At 40.9% G+C, this 16,795-nt stretch overlaps 1 protein-coding gene across 1 annotated transcript in view; it reads left to right on the top strand.

Moving 5' to 3' along the window:
- COL25A1 (collagen type XXV alpha 1 chain) overlaps positions 1–16,795 on the top strand; it is a 203,092-nt gene that overhangs the window by 48,831 nt on the left and 137,466 nt on the right. The window lies entirely within an intron of this gene.

The following is a 16,795-nucleotide window of genomic DNA, read 5'->3' as shown; positions in this document are numbered from 1 at the left end:
CTAAAAGCTTAAGCCAGACAAATTCAAATTGGAAATAAGGGACACGTTTTTAACAGTGAGGGTGATTAACCTTTGGAACAAGCTACCATGGGGAAGTGGTGGATTATCCATCTCTTGATGTCTTCCTATCAAGACTGGATGCCTTTCTGAAAGATGTGCTTTAGCCAAACACAAGTTATTGTGCTCAATACAGGGATAACTTGGTGAAATTTAAGGGTCTGTGATATGCAGGAAGTCAAACTAGATGATCTAATGGTCCCTTATGACCTTAAACTCTATGAATCTATGAGTAGTGCAGTTGAGTTCAGCAGGACTACTTGCAAGTGTAAAGATTACTTGTGTGTGTAGGGGCTGGATTAGTAATGCATACCACAGGAAAAATCCGGACTTCATTGAAGTCAGTGAGAGTTTTGCCAGTGGGTCCTGGTTTACCCTAAATTTTCAGTAAGGGCCAACTTTACAATGACTTGTGCACATGAGTAAACTTACATGCATAAGCATTTGCAGGAACAGGCCCCAAAACATTTAAGACTTAACAGTATTGTTATAATACCAAAATACTAGTGTGTCATACCCTCTCTTTCAGATTTTAGCAGGAATTTAATATATTATGTGCATTTGATGAGGTGCTGGCATGCATAGCTCTGATGATGCATTATTCTGCTTATATGCATATGGGTCACATTTACATGAGGATAACATGATGCAAAAAGAACTCAGTGTGGTAGGAAATACTGTAATTCCATTCATAAGGACAGGTCAAAATGTCCTCTGCATTTTCAGTAATTTGCCTGTTTGCATCAAGATGGAGCATGGCATGCTGCAACCTGTAATCTCTACAGGTCACCATTATGTATAGCAGGCCATAATTCAGAACTCCATGGGCCACATTCTGCCCATGGAATACACTTTGGATGCCCTGCTATATAATAGAGGCTCTCGGATAATCTCAAACACTGGCATTCATAAGGAATGTTAAGCATCATGAGCTGTTGGGGAACATTTAAAAGAATCACATATTTTCGAAGAAATATAATACAATTGCATTGTACAGTATGTCTGCTAGTGATCATTTGCCAAAAGAATAAATATTCATTTATATATACACATACATATGTGTGTAATTTCCCCTGAAGATGGTCTGAGTTTTGCAGACAATAATATTAGCCTTAGGAAAATTTTTAGTTTTGTTTTTAATAAACTTTATGTTGTTTTAAATTGCTTCCTTTTTAAAAAATGTTGCAAGCCTCAGAGGTTACAAAAAATCTCTCTAGTCACCTCATGTTTATATATACATTAGGCTAAATATGTGTAGATATGTATAACTGATGTACAATAATGTGTAGCATTTATAAGGTGTTTCATCTTCAAAGCACATTATAAATATTAACTAATTCTCAAAATACTTCTATAAAGTATGTCTTTATTATCTCCTATTGCAGATGGGGAAACTGATGCAGAGACATTAAGGAACCGATCTTTCAACCATCACTCACACAAATAGGCTTTACTTATACGTGTAGTCTCATTGACTTCAGCTGACTTACTTGTGTGAGCAAGGGTTGACAGATCCATGTTAGAGCCAAAATTAGAACCCCAGGAATTCCAGACTTTGCCTATCTTGTCATGATTCAGATGGGATGTTTAGGTATCTTGTAGTGTTCTGCTGGACTGTAATTTGCCTCAGATGGATTTAGGTTATGTAAAATTCTACAGTTCTTATTACCCACAGTTGATGACCAGGCATAATGTACTTTGTTTTAGAAAGATGTTATGATTTGTTTACACAACGTCTGAGGTTGCAACAACATTGGCGGACAGAGAAACTATTTGAGGACCTACAGGATGTGCAAGGTAGCATGGAAAAGGAGGAAACATAGGGTCCCACAGGAAAATTTAAAAAGCAATTTCAGTGGTGCAAAATTTCACTCCAACATTTTTGTGTTTTATTTTCCCAAGCTTTAGCATACCCTAAGGATTAAAAAGTTACCTAGACTGTGAAATAATTCCTTCACTCCTATGGTATGGAGATTATATTACAATCTCAGAAACTCTTCTATCCCTTGGGCAATATTTTACACAGCTATGGCTTCATATTAATATTTTACTGCTATTGCCCTTCTAACCAGTCATGATTTATATAATATAACCTGCCACCTCTTTTACAATTGCATTTTATAGTTGTATTTGTAGACATTTCTAAAAGGAAATCTAAATCTTTCTTTGGTATTCTGCTTCCGTGAAAGAATGAATGTGTGTTGTAATGTAGTTTATAGTAAAATTTGGAAGAGGAAAAAATACAGTACAAGCATAGGTTGAAATGTTGCTCTCATTGATGCCAAGATAAATCCAGAGTAATTCCACTGAAATAAATAGAGTTACTCTGGATTTGTCTTGATGAAACTGTGAGCAGAATTTGGCCCCCAGATTTTTAAAGGCTTATGTTAAAAGCCAAATGCTAATGCACCTCAGTGTGGCTGTACAACAAATTGCTTTCACAGTACTTTTTAACGCCATGTTCCCAATTCTGCTCAGTTACATAAGTGCAACTTTTATTGATGTCATTTGGATTTACACCTATGTAACTAGAGCCGAATTGGGCCCAAAATTCTTCAAAAGAGGCACCTGACATTTAATAGCAGATATTATGAAACACTGTTTCTAGTATTTTCAATAACTAAATCTTGTTTTCAGGTTGTGGAAAACCAAACAGTCTTGAAAAAAGTCATTCAAATCTGAACAAAATGTGCAGTGGTTGCAATTATCAAGTTGACATACCATAAATTAGGTTTCAGAGTAGCAGCCGTGTTAGTCTGTATGCGCAAAAAGAATCCGAAGAAGTGGGCTGTAGCCCACGAAAGCTTATGCTCTAATAAATTTGTTAGTCTCTAAGGTGCCACAAGTACTCCTGTTCTTTATACCATAAATTAATATATAGTTATTTCAGTAGATACTGTGCTGTGAAACTGTTGGTAAATATTGACATTTTAATCTTGACCAGTGCTCAGCACTTATTTAGTGATAGATGAACCTCATCACTAATCAGACGCTTCATAGTTTTATTTCTAGCAACTTATCTTAGAGTTTTCTGTACTGCCCATCACCTATGCAAGGTCCCTAATGGTCTGCATGAGTCTTGTGCTCATAGACACTCAGACTTTAAGGCCACCATTGTTATCATGAAGTCTGACCTCCTGCACATCGCAGGCCACGGAACCTCAGCCACTCACTCCTGTAATAGACTCATAACCCGCTCCCTGAGTTACTGAAGTCCTCAAATCAAGATTTAAAGACTTCAAGTTACCAAGAATCCACCATTTACATTAGTTCTGCTCTTCTCCATTCCTGGTTGCAGGAGGCTCTGCTTGGGATATAATTAAATGTTTTTCCCCGAAAGACAAAAGTAGAGAGATTTCCCTGAACCACAAAAATGGGAAGAGAACTTGAAAGATGGATGTCAGTACTTGAAAGACAGATGCTGCAATGCTGCTCCTGAACTGGCTACTAGTAGTGGCAAGTTCTCATTATTCTCAGGGTATGTCTACACTGTAGCTAGAAATGTGCTTCCCAGTATGGGTGGCCAGATATGTGCTACCTCTGCTTGAGCTAGCGTGCTAAAAATAGAAGAGTGGCTGAGATGGCTTGGACTAGCCACTTGAGTACCTACCCAGGGGTCAGGTGTGATTGTACTTGGATGGGTAGCCCGTGCCTTTGCCCATGTCACTGTGGTCACACTGCTATTTCTAGAGCACTAGCTCAAGCAGAGCTAGTGTGTGTCTGTCTCCCTGCGCTGGGAAGCGCTTTCCTAGCTGCAGTGTAGACATAGCCAGAATTGGCATTGGATCAACTGGAAACAAAACAAAACAAAAAGATGAAAAAAAAAAATTTGGGTTAAGCAAAAGTTTAATGTTTGTTTCTGTTTTTTTTAACCTTTTTAAAAATAAAGTGTAAGAAAAATTCTAAACGAAAAGTCATTTCACACTGAAAAATTGTTTTGACTTTTTCAGAATTTTTTTCCCAGCTGAAACATTAGGTAAATTCAACATGGATTTGCAAATATTTCAATTTACCCAAATATGCATTTTTCATTTAAAAAAAAAAAGTTGTATCCAAAATATTTTGTCCAACTGCACTCTGAACCTCTCTTGCATACCCTCAAGAGAAGTAATTTTCTCCAAGGTGTTTGAGGCTGTGATACAAAAGAAAGAGATGCTCAAAATCACCCCCTGAAGTGTGTCTTTCACAAGGCACTGGGTTATTCACCAGACCACTGGGTACAAACCACAACAACCTTAGCCTTAAAGGAGCTGCTTTTCAAGTTTAAGTGAATATGAATAAAACATTACATTGTGAACTACAGTTACCTAAAATGATATAAAGATTGCCTAGGCCTCATCAAGGAGCTATTTTCATATTGTACTTTTAGGAGTAAATGGAAGAACATGCCAGTTCAAAAAAATCTTGCAAAGGGAAATGTAAAAAAAAATAAAAAAATAAAAAATAATAATAAAAAAGGTTTAACAGCATGTTTATATCTCAAAAGACCTTGGGAAAAAAGGGGTTTATGGCTTTGATTGGCAGGAGGTATAATGTTGCTGTTTAATTTGTATTGTGCTAAGAAAGAAACCCAGAATGTGCTTCTCTGATCTATGCAGTTTTATAAGCCCTGAATTTCATTGGACTCTATCAGTCTTCCTTTTAAGGTTTTTTCTCTCCCAAGTGTTCTTTCAGTTCTAGACCACATTAATTGCTTCCATAAGGCAGAGCTTTGTGATCAGAGTCAGTACCTAGTGGGCCCTCTTAGGCCTGGGCTTAAATTAACATCATATCTTTTGAGAAAAATAGCTTAATAGTAAAGATATCATCAGAGAAATGTCCACAAAACAATACAGACTTGTACTATATCATTGGTAGTCCTAATATGGGGGGTTAATGGGAAGATCTAGCAATTCTATTTATTTTCCTTCTTTTCTTGTTTTGTTTCATGGCCACTTTAATCTTTAGTGCACAATGAAAGGTGTGTGAAATCTGAAGTTATAAATCTGTTTATAGCTATAACTCTCTTTTCCAGCTTAACAGAGTTTGACACCGTAATAAACACAATTTTTCTGTGGAAAGGTGCTTTGATAATTCTTTGCCCAGGCTTTAGTTCCTTTTTATTGTAAATGCTAAGGTAGCCTTTTATTCCTTTCTTCTTCCTCCTTTTTTTGTTCATGCAGTTTTTGCAGCTGATTGATTTATTGTTCTGCTACCTGAATTTGAATGCATTAATCTCTGTTGACTGCAGTGAATATTTATTAACAGAAGTACAATGCCAGAGTCAACTGCACTTTCTCTTGCTATTGAATCCTATCAAGTGCCCGTGGCTTCCAACGAATACCTTCTGTTAGTGTTAAGGGGTATTAGAAAGCATTTTTCCCCTTCCATGCTTGAGGTGTTACATAACTGATTATGCGCTCACGCGTTACTTATGCACACAGAGATGCAGAGTGAACCCTAGTGTGAGAAATATAGTATTACATTGAAATTCTAGCATGGGACACACATAAAATCCCAGTTGAGAGAGAACATGGCAGGAAGAAGAAAAGAGCACTTGACATCTTCCAGAATGGGCATAGAATAGGACTCCATCCCCAGGGCAGGGAAAGAATGGACTGAATAGGGGAATGAGCTTGAGGAAGGGAAAAGGAAGTTAACAGCTGTGCTGCTTCAGTCTTTGAATGGCCAGTCTTTAAAGATAAGTTTGACTCAGATTGGTAATAACTTTCAATAACAACCTAACAGCTTTTCAGCTGCCTGTGTAACTTGGGTGGTTTCATTCCATTTCCCAAGGAACAGTTCTCCACATCCCCAGAATAAAAACCAGCATGGATGGCAGTCTCTGCAGGTATGCCAAGGCGTGAAATGGCCGTTGAGGCTGAGATTTCATCCTGATGTGAGGTATTCCCTTCAGGTCAAGGTTGAGACATGTCGGTGGGTCAAAGTGGACATCCTTCACTGATGCTGCACTTTTTCTGTGGATACGTGGATGACTTCAGTCTAAAGGACTCAGTCAGCATTTTTTGCCAGTATTTGATGATTACTTGTTCTGTTCATTCCCTCTGAAGCACCTGACCTTTGCCACTATCGGAAGACAGGATACAGGGCTAAATGGACCTTTGGTCTGACCCAGTATGGCCTTTCTTATGTACTAGATTCATATGTTTAAGCAGTACAAAACTGAACAAAGTTTTGGGTGCATATCTGAACTGGCCTATAAATACTAATCCTTCTATGGTTTGTCCATCACTAATTAGTTACTGTATAGTTGGCAATAGAGAGATATCTACATTTTATCACAAGAATCTTTGATATGGCTTTATGAATTCACTGTATCCATCCTCATAAGTGCTCAAAATTTGCATGGATACATAAGAGTATCAGTAAATTCATGCTTATGCAGAGATACAAAGTATGGGCATAGGGAAACATATTGTGACTAATGAGGTGATGGCTCAAATTTTTTGGTCTGGGAAGTATATTCATTATATTATATTAGCCAACAAATAGCATCCAGGAACTGTCTGATTGTATTCTGGATGAGAGAATTACCACAGTATTCTGGTTCTGCTAATGCACCTCATTTCTCTGCCATTATATTCTTGGTCATGGTGTCATGCTAGCACAGTGGGTCTATGAGTATCCTGCAGATACTCATCTAGCCCTGGTTCAGAAGAGACTTAACAATTTGATTCAGAATGTTATTATGCTTGACTGATTGTTTATATTGGACTGCTAAGAAGAGAAATTGGGCCAAATGCATTGCTAGTATAGGTAGGCTCAATACTACTGAAGTAAATGGAGTTGCATTCACTTGTGCTAGAGGTAAATTTGACCCTTTGTCTATAAAACCCAGGCAGTGGACACGCATATTCTTTCAGTGTCCTGGATTTTTTTTTAAGTATTATTTGCACTGAGGTTTGTGGTTTTTTGAAGAAAAGCATGTGGCGAAAAGGAAGACAGCTATATTGATTAATCAAAGAAAATGCATGTAAGATAAAGGATAATGTGTTCAAAGGACATATAGCAATAGCACAATGTGCTAACATGCTGGGAATTTGAGCTTCATACCCTAGCTTGGTACCTGACTACTGGGGTGGCTGGAAGCACCGTGGAAGAGTTCTGTGGTGAACCACTGGCCACTGTAGTTCTCCGAGAGCTTCAGGGGCAGTATTGTAAGGCTGCAAATCCTGATCTCAACCCCAACACTGCATGAGAAGTGAAGATACGTGTGTAAATTAGTGCTATTATAATATAAGTCTTCACTTTCCTGGAACCTCTTGGATAGATCATATTTTCTAACCTGCAGTTTAAGAACCTATGTGATTTACATAACAGTGTATATCACTGCATTCTGGATACAGTGGTGTAAATAAATGTCAGGTTAAGGTTAACATTGACATCAACAAGTAAATTACAAGACTGAAATGTTCATCTAAGATATGTTATGTACAATGATTTTACGTCTTACTTTTTGGCCGTTGATTATTAATTCAGGTACAAATTGCACTGTCAAATATGAAGACTTCTTTTCTTCTGTACTGGAAGAAAGATGTAACAAAAAGAAACTGCAGTGCAGCTAAGGAGAGTAAAGCAAAATTTATGAAGAGATTTTTTTTATGATCCAAGAGAAACTATGAGAATCCCAGAGGGGAGAATGAAACGTGTCCAAGAAAGGGGATGGAGGCAGCATTGGTTAAGAGGAAGAAGCTCTACAAATGCACTGGAAATTTTGGAGAGCATTAGTAAATTTGATCCAAGGTGAGATGCTGGCATTGTGCGCCAGCTAACACAGCCCTTGTCTGCAAACATTTAATGAAGTCCAAAACCATGCTGCTTAACATTCCTGGACTCATAAGGGAAACAAGAAAAATAATAGGGCAGGAAGCTTAAAATGATTTTGTAACTCTTTTCTTAATACTTTCTATAACATCACATTTAATAATTCAGCATATCCAATCCTATGATATTTTACAATAATTGCTGGGTTTCTATGAGTTTGATGTAAACTTTAGTTTCAAATTCAAGGAAATCTCTTGTAATTTGGGACAGCTGATAGTTCTGAGCAAAATGGCGAAGGAAGAAATATCAGTACTTTCATAGTGAAATGGTTCTTCCTCACCTACAGAAACTACATTCCATCACTGAAATAAAATCCTCAAAAAACAAACAGCAAAAAATTCTAGGTTCATGTTATATTTTATATAATTGTGAAAATATGATTTTAATGCCAGTTTATCAATAATGAGAAGCTGCCTGATAACTCTTCCAGGTTAAGGAACAACTTTGGGTTATCTCCTGGGTTTGTGTGCTTACTGTAAGACTTGGCTTGCGCTAGTCTAACCTGCATATTACAATTTTTTTTAATGTTTTGTTCTTAGTTGGCTAATCAGTTGCATTTCTGCAATTGCATCGACGCTGTCTCTTGTTTGTAGTCAGTTCTTTATTCTGTTTCATCCTGAGCACCCTCCAGAAGATCACAGTTGTTCTCTAAATGTTCCTGAGACCCTCAGTACGCATTGTAATTCAGTGACAAAATCATTGTGGGGTTATTTTGTCCAAAATTAAAAATGAAACCTTGATTCATAGATATTTTTAATTCTGCAAGCCAGATTCAGTCCTACGTGTGCAGGGATCTCCTTGGGCCCATAGGCACTGACTCCATGGGTGCTCTGGAACTGGAGCACCCAGGGGAAAAAAATAGTGGGTGCTGAGCACCCACCGACAGCCCCCCTGATCAGCTCTTCCCCCTTCAAGCCAGCTCGTCCCACCTGCTGTGATCAGCTGTTCTGCGGAGTGCAGGAGGCGCTGGGGGGGAGGAGCCAGGGTGGAGTGCGCTCGGGGGGAGAGGGCAGAACGGGGCGGGAAGAGGCAGGGTGGGAAGGGGTGGAGTGGGGGTAGGATCTGGGGTACAGCAGGGGTCGAGCACTGCCCGGCACATTAGAAAGTCGATACCTCTGCTTGGGCTCACAAGGGAAGCTAGCTGAGGGGTAGAAAAGAGGAGAAGGGAGAAAAAAGTATTATCAGTCCCTTCCACAGTGGTACTACTAGGGGAGAACAGCTTTGTTTTACAGTTGGGGTTCCCTAGAAGCCGCACTGGTGGATGCACTGCCTGTGTTGACCTTGTATCATCACAGGCTACTCAACACAGTTCATGGCCTGTGCCAAATACCTCTGGCTTCTGGAGATTGCCAGTAACTTGCACATCTGCATTACTGCTCCTAATGGAGTGAACTTACTGTCACCAGAGACCCACACCTTGGGGTCCACAGCTGTGAATCTGGCCTTCTATATGTAACCTGGGCACATTGCTATATCTTCAAACCTCTTCCTCATGCGTATCCCTGATCTGTCAGGTGTCACACTACAGTATACACTCTACATCTTCCCTATTAAATTATAGAGCCTCATTCATAATTTCATGTCTTGTTTAACTGTTTGTATAGAAACAGATCATAATGTAGAGACAGACCATAGAGTAAAGTTAGGAGACTTCTTTGTTGAATATACAGTATACTGGTTCTTAATGCAGAGATACAGATTAAAGTTGGGGTCTATAATGAAGGGAAGATTGTGGCTATGTTTATACTTTTAAAGAAAAGTTGGACTAGCTTGGAAGATAACAGAATGCACAATCAAATATATTTTTTAAATTGTTTGATTTAAATACTGGCTGTTGAGAAGATGTTGCTAATATAATCGTCGGAAGACCTTTACAGGTGGGAAATAGCTGTCATGGTAGAGTAAAGTCAAAAATTAGTACCTTTTAGATAATGTGCCATGAAATATTGCCTGTGGGCAAAATCCTGCAGACCTTAGAGAGATTCTCCCATAAACTTCAATGGGAATCTTGTCTGAATGCAGACTGCAGGATTAGACGTTATGTTGTCCTGCCCTGGCCTTCCACTCCTTGTATACCTATTTATATTAACAAGGATGTGACAAAGGACTGGAAATGTGGCTTCAGTCAAGACAGCAAGAAAGAAGCACCTGCCATTAGTCCTGAATGTATAAATGTAACTTGTGTCTGTACTCAGGGGCAGCAGCAGCTGTAAAATATAGTTGACCCTTACTTCAGCTTTGTTCTCAGTTGGCAGGTGCCTGGACGCCTTTCAGTCTGCTTTGGAACACCCTGTTTTAAAAAGAGCAGTATTTATCACCCAATTATGAATGCAAATTTTGCATGTGTTTGTGATTTACGAGGCCTTGCTTATGCCAAAGAGGCTATAAACTGTATTTGAAAATGTATGGCAGTCTGCAGTAGATAATTACACTTTGAGAAAAGAGCCTCTGTTTCCAGTGAAAACACTGTAAAGTTATTTCTGAAATGTTCTGACCTCAGACGTTTCACATAACGGACACAAAATGCTTTCACATTTGTGCAGCAGCTAGAGGCCTGATCTCTGCCATCTCACAAACGAAAGCACAGAAAGCTCCTTTGGAAAAGGGCAAGACATCTCTGTTGCAGCCTTCGAAATTAGCATTTTTTTTAACTCACTCAGTTCTTTGTATCTATGCTCTTTAACAAGAAGAAAGAATAGCGTTTGGGGGAAAAACAAACCCTCTGCAACACTTGCCCTTCTTTAAACAAACCAGTCCCCAACTCTCACCCCACCTCCACAAACATCACTTTGCCTCATACCAAATCCTTACAGCCTTTCCTCCCTCCCCCGAACACACACATCAATAAAATCTGCAGTAAAACCTTGGGAGAATTTCTCCACACAAATGGAAAGAAGATGTCAAAGGCTGAGGGTTGGAGATTTCCTTTTTAAAGTTCCCAAAACAATGGAAATGGTATTCTCAGAAACTTGAGCTGGGTGAATACAGCCATAAAATATTACTTGAATATTCTTGCAATTAAATGCCACTGATTCCCTTTACTGGTATTTAGGAGAGCTATTTTTTATTTGCAAGAAAGCTCACAGAAAGCAAAATCATTGTGAATAAAAGTACGAGTGTTTGTGAGAGTATTCACACCAAAAATGCTCTTGTAGCCATTTTGAAAAGATATTTTTATTTGTTCATACAATAGATTTGTTGAACGTTAATGAATACTTTGGGATAATTTGTAAGCAGAAAGGGAGATTCTTTTAAATTATAAAACATCCAATCAAGAAACAAAAACAATACCATATGATTTAGGTAACTAGCCATATTGTGCAAAAAGCAAACACTCCCAGCAACCAATTTGATCCATCAGAGAGTTCCGTGTCACCTTTAAGACTAACAGATGTATTGGAGCATAAGCTTTCGTGGGTGAATGCCCACTTTGTCGGATGCATGTAATGGAAATTTCCAGAGGCAGGTATAAATATGCTGGCAAGAATCAGTCTGGAGATAACGAGGTTAGTTCAATCAGGGAGGGTGAGGTCCTCTGCTAGCAGTTGGAGTGTGAACACCAAGAGAGGAGAAACTGCTTCTGTAGTTGGATAGCCATTCACAGTCTTTGTTTAATCCTGATCTGAGGTGTCAAATTTGCAAATGAACGGAAGCTCAGCAGTTTCTCTTTGGGGTCTGGTCCTGAAGTTTTTTTGCTGTAAGATGGCTACCTTTACATCTGCTATTGTGTGGCCAGGGAGGTTGAAGTGTTCTCCTACAGGTTTTTGTATATTGCCATTCCTGATATCTGACTTGTGTCCATTTATCCTTTTATGTAGTGACTGTCCAGTTTGACCAATGTACATAGCAGAGGGGCAACGCTGGCACACGATGGCATATATAACATTGGTGGATGTGCAGGTGAATGAACCGGTGATGTTGTAGCTGTTCTGGTTAGGTCCTGTGATGGTGTTGTTGGTGTAGATATGTGGGCAGAGTTGGCATCGAGGTTTGTTGCATGGATTGGTTCCTGAGTTAGAGTTGTTATGGTGCGGTGTTTGGTTGCTGGTGAGAATATGCTGAAGGTTGGCAGGTTGTCTGTGGGCGAGGACTGGCCTGCCTCCCAAGGTCTGTGAAAGAGAGGGATCATTGTCCAGGATGGGTTGTAGATCACTGATGATGTGTTGGAGAGGTTTAAGCTGAGGACTGTAGGTGATGGCCAGTGGAGTTCTGTTGGTTTCTTTCTTGGGCTTGTCTTGTAGCAGGAGGCTTCTGGGTACACGTCTGTCTCTGTTGATTTGTTTCCTTATTTCCTTGTGCGGGTATCGTAGTTTTGAGAATTCTTGGTGAAGATCTTATAGGTGTTGGTCTCTGTCTTGGGGGTTGGAGCAGATGCGGTTGTACCTCAGTGCTTGGCTGTAGACGATGGATCGTGTTGTGTGTCTGGGGTGGAAGCTGGAGGCATGAAGGTAGGCATAGCGGTCGGTGGGTTTTCGGTATAGGGTGCTGTTAACGTGGCCATCACTTATTTGTACTGTGGTGTCTAGGAAGTGGACCTCCCGTGTAGATTGGTCCAGGCTGAGGTTGATGGTGGGGTGGAAGCTGTTGAAATCATGGTGGAATTCTTCCAGAGTCTCCCCATGGGTCCAGATGATGAAGATGTCATCAATGTAGCGTAGGCAGAGGAGGGGCATGAGTGGACGAGAGCTGAGGAAGCGTTGTTCCAGGTCAGCCATAAAAATGTTGGCATATTGTGGGGCCATGCGGGTCCCCATGGCGGTGCCACTGGTCTGGAGGTATATATTGTCACCAAATTTGAAATAGTTGTGCGTGAGGATAAAGTCACAGAGCTCAGCAACAAGTTGTGCTGTGTCATCATCAGGGATACTGTTCCTGACAGCTTGTATTCCATCTGTGTGTGTGGGATGTTTGTGTAGAGAGCCTCCACATCCATGGTGGCTAGGATGGTGTTTTCTAAGAGATCACCAATGCATTGTAGTTTTCTCAGGAAATCAGTGGTGTCACGGAGATAGCTGGGAGTGCTGGTGACGTAGGGTCTGAGCAGAGAGTCTACATATCCGGATAGTTCTTCAGTGAGAGTGCCAATTCCAGAGATGATGGGGCGTCCAGGATCTCCAGGTTTGTGGATCTTGGGTAGTAGATAGAATAACCCCGGTCAGGGCTCTAAGGGTATGTTGAATTGTTCCTGTGTTAGTGTAGGGAGTGTCCTGAGTAGATGGTGCAGTTTCTTAGTATATTCCTCAGTGGGAGCTGAGGAAAGTGGCCTGTAGAATTTGGTATTGGAGAGTTGTCTGGCAGCCTCCATCTGGTAGTCAAACCTGTTCATGATGACAACCGCACCTCCTTTATCAGCCTCTTTGATTATAATGTCAGGGTTGTTTCTGAGGCTGTGGATGGCATTGCGTTCTGCATGACTTAGGTTATGAGGCAGATGATGTTGTTTTTCCCCATTTCTGCCTGTGCACGCCGGCGGAAGCATTCTATGTATAGGTCCAGACTGTCATTTCAACCCTCAGGAGGAGTCCATGTGGAGTTCTTCTTCCTGTGTTGTTGGTGGGAGGATATCTGTGTATCAGTGCACTGTTCAGTGTTATCTTGAAAGTATTCTTTGAGTCGGAGGCGGCGAAAGTAGGCTTCCAGATCACCACAGAACTGTATCTTGTTCGTGGGGGTGCTGGGGCAAAAAGAGAGTCCCCGAGATCACGGTCCTTTTTCCTTTGTAGAGAGGTGAAGTGCTGATTAGGTGGTTCCTCAGTTTCCACCTGATCAGCATCCTATACAGCAAACAGGAAAACATCAAAAAAGAGCTCTCCAACCTGGAGACTTTCATTAATAACCAACCCTCCACACAAATGGACTTCACTAAAATAAGACAGGAGATCTACACTACGCACTTCACCTCTCTACAAAGGAAAAAGGACCGTAAGCTGTCTAAACTCCTACCTGCCATATGGGGCCACAACAGTGGTACCCCTAACTCACCCAATTTATCCAGCTACATACTCAACCCAGCAGAAGAGTCTGTCCTATCTTGGGGACTCTCTTTTTGTCCCAGCACCCCCACGAACATGATACAGTTCTGCAGTGATCTGGAAGTCTACTTTTGCCGCCTCCAACACCAAGAATTCTCAAAACTACGATACCCGCACAAGGAAATAAGGAAACAAATCAACAGAGACAGACGTGTACCCAGAAGCCTCCTGCTACAAGACAAGCCCAAGAAAGAAACCAACAGAACTCCACTGGCCATCACCTACAGTCCTCAGCTTAAACCTCTCCAACGCATCATCAGTGATCTACAACCCATCCTGGACAATGATCCCTCTCTTTCACAGACCTTGGGAAGCAGGCCAGTCCTCGCCCACAGACAACCTGCCAACCTTCAGCATATTCTCACCAGCAACCAAACACCGCACCATAACAACTCTAACTCAGGAACCAATCCATGCAACAAACCTCGATGCCAACTCTGCCCACATATCTACACCAACAACATCATCACAGGACCTAACCAGAACAGCTACAACATCACTGGTTCATTCACCTGCACATCCACCAATGTTATATATGCCATCGTGTACCAGCATTGCCCCTCTGCTATGTACATTGGTCAAACTGGACAGTCACTACATAAAAGGATAAATGGACACAAGTCAGATATCAGGAATGGCAATATACAAAAACCTGTAGGAGAACACTTCAACCTCCCTGGCCACACAATAGCAGATGTAAAGGTAGCCATCTTACAGCAAAAAAACTTCAGGACCAGACCCCAAAGAGAAACTGCTGAGCTTCCGTTCATTTGCAAATTTGACATCTCAGATCAGGATTAAACAAAGACTGTGAATGGCTATCCAACTACAGAAGCAGTTTCTCCTCTCTTGGTGTTCACACTTCAACTGCTAGCAGAGGACCTCACCCTCCCTGATTGAACTAACCTCGTTATCTCCAGACTGATTCTTGCCAGCATATTTATACCTGCCTCTGGAAATTTCCATTACATGCATCCGACAAAGTGGGCATTCACCCACGAAAGCTTATGCTCCAATACATCTGTTAGTCTTAAAGGTGCCCCAGGACTCTCTGTTGCTTTTTACAGATCCAGACTAACACGGCTACCCCTCTGATACTTGATCCATCAGACAATTGTGAATAACTAACTAATTCACAGAAATTGAGGGGTGAAGGGGGATTCATGGATAATCTGCGAAGAAAAAAGAGGGCAAAAATCATTGGATAAGTTATTTGAAACAAATAATAGAACCAGCTCTATTAAAAATCATAGGTTGGATTCACATTCATGCTCCCAGAGCTCTACTATTTCTCCTGAGAAGAAGGTGCTGTGGTGCAAATTGACTGCATCCTTAGTTGTGTCATTGTGGACTAATTACATGCCTGTGAGTGAGCCCAACAAGTGGGTGGCACTGGTCGGGAAGGGCTATAGCTGCAACAGTTGTGCCATGCCTTCAGCAGTTTCTGTCAGTGGAGTTTCTGTTGAAACCAGACTGTGAATAACTGCATCCTGCCCCCCACCAACAGAAATCCCAAGAGAGAGCAATGGCAATAAAATGCCCTGCCCTTCCTTAAGTTGAAATGAATATCTTTGGGTTGCAGGCGAAGTCACTGGCACAGTGAGTGTAATATACAGCGTTACTGAATCTGGTCCCTTAGCTATAGTGTGCAATTGATAGGTCATCAAGGGTCAGTTAAAGGATTATTTTTTTAAGGTAATGGAATGTAACCACGGCACATATTGTATTCTCGGTTCAGTGGTCACCATTTTAAAGTCAGTGTTTGCCAACAATTACTACACACATGCTATACTCTCAGACACTATTCTGCAGTAACTATTGGTAAATATCAATATATGTTTGTCTGAGAGCTTGCAAGCTTGATATATATATTCACATGTTTTAAAGCAGGCCTGCTGAAAATGTGCTGCATTATTATCCCTCTCAGTCACATCAGTACAAGCATTCATGGGGTCAGAATGAATACAGAATTCTGCATGCAATTTTAACTGTTTGGCATGTGAACCTCTGCACTGAGAAGAAGCAGTGAGAGATGTAAGTTGACCAAGTGGATGCACAAAGACAAATGTTCATCACGAGTTTATCTGTGCTTTAACTTGTTTTTTAAACTTCAGGGAAGGACTGTGTCCAGCCTCTGTGTGGGGATACAAGGGGGAGAGAGCCACAATGACAGTCATTGTATTCAATTGAGTGCAAGGGCTCCACTCTTCTAGCTGTCCCAAAGGAGAAATGGGAAGGGAAGGAGGAGGCCAGGGCTTGATTCTTCCCCCCTGCACCAGCCAGAAGAGATGGCCAGCTAGAGAAGTTAACATACATTGCATCTCCTTAAAAGGTGTAGTAGCAGGGGCTCTCCTACATGCTGGGGAATCCTTAAAAATACACAAGAAACTGGCTAGCACATGAATTTTCAAAGCTTTTTTCGCTGTAGCCAGCATCCTATGAGACAGTGTTTCATGGGCCACTTCTTCCATTTGCAAGTCATGTGAATCACTTCCTCTCCCATTTGTGATTATGAAAATCCTTCTGGCAGTTATACTGCTTGCTTACATGGAAAAGTAGCATTAGGAAGATAGTTAGTTTTAACTATGCTGCTGGTGGTGCCATTCTCTGATGGTGGTGCTTTTTTCCTCTCCTCCTCTTGTTGTAGCCATGGCCTCTACTGAACACAACTAGACTGGCTTGTCCTCTTTGTTTCCAGATGCTTTTACCAGTACCAAAACTCTTCTTTGCACTGAAACACCTGGACATCTTCAGAAGGAGCTGGAAACATGTAGGCAGAGTCAGCACTATTTAATCTGCCAGTTCTGTGCAGACTACCAGCAAGTGATCCACAAGCCATAGCTTGAGAACTGGGTCTAGAAAGTTGATTCCGGCAGTTGCAG

This window comes from Chrysemys picta, chromosome 5 (genome assembly GCF_011386835.1).
Source record: "Chrysemys picta bellii isolate R12L10 chromosome 5, ASM1138683v2, whole genome shotgun sequence".
NCBI lineage: Eukaryota > Metazoa > Chordata > Testudines > Emydidae > Chrysemys > Chrysemys picta.
Note: the sequence above shows the minus strand (reverse complement) of the source record. Positions and strands in the feature narration are given on the sequence as shown.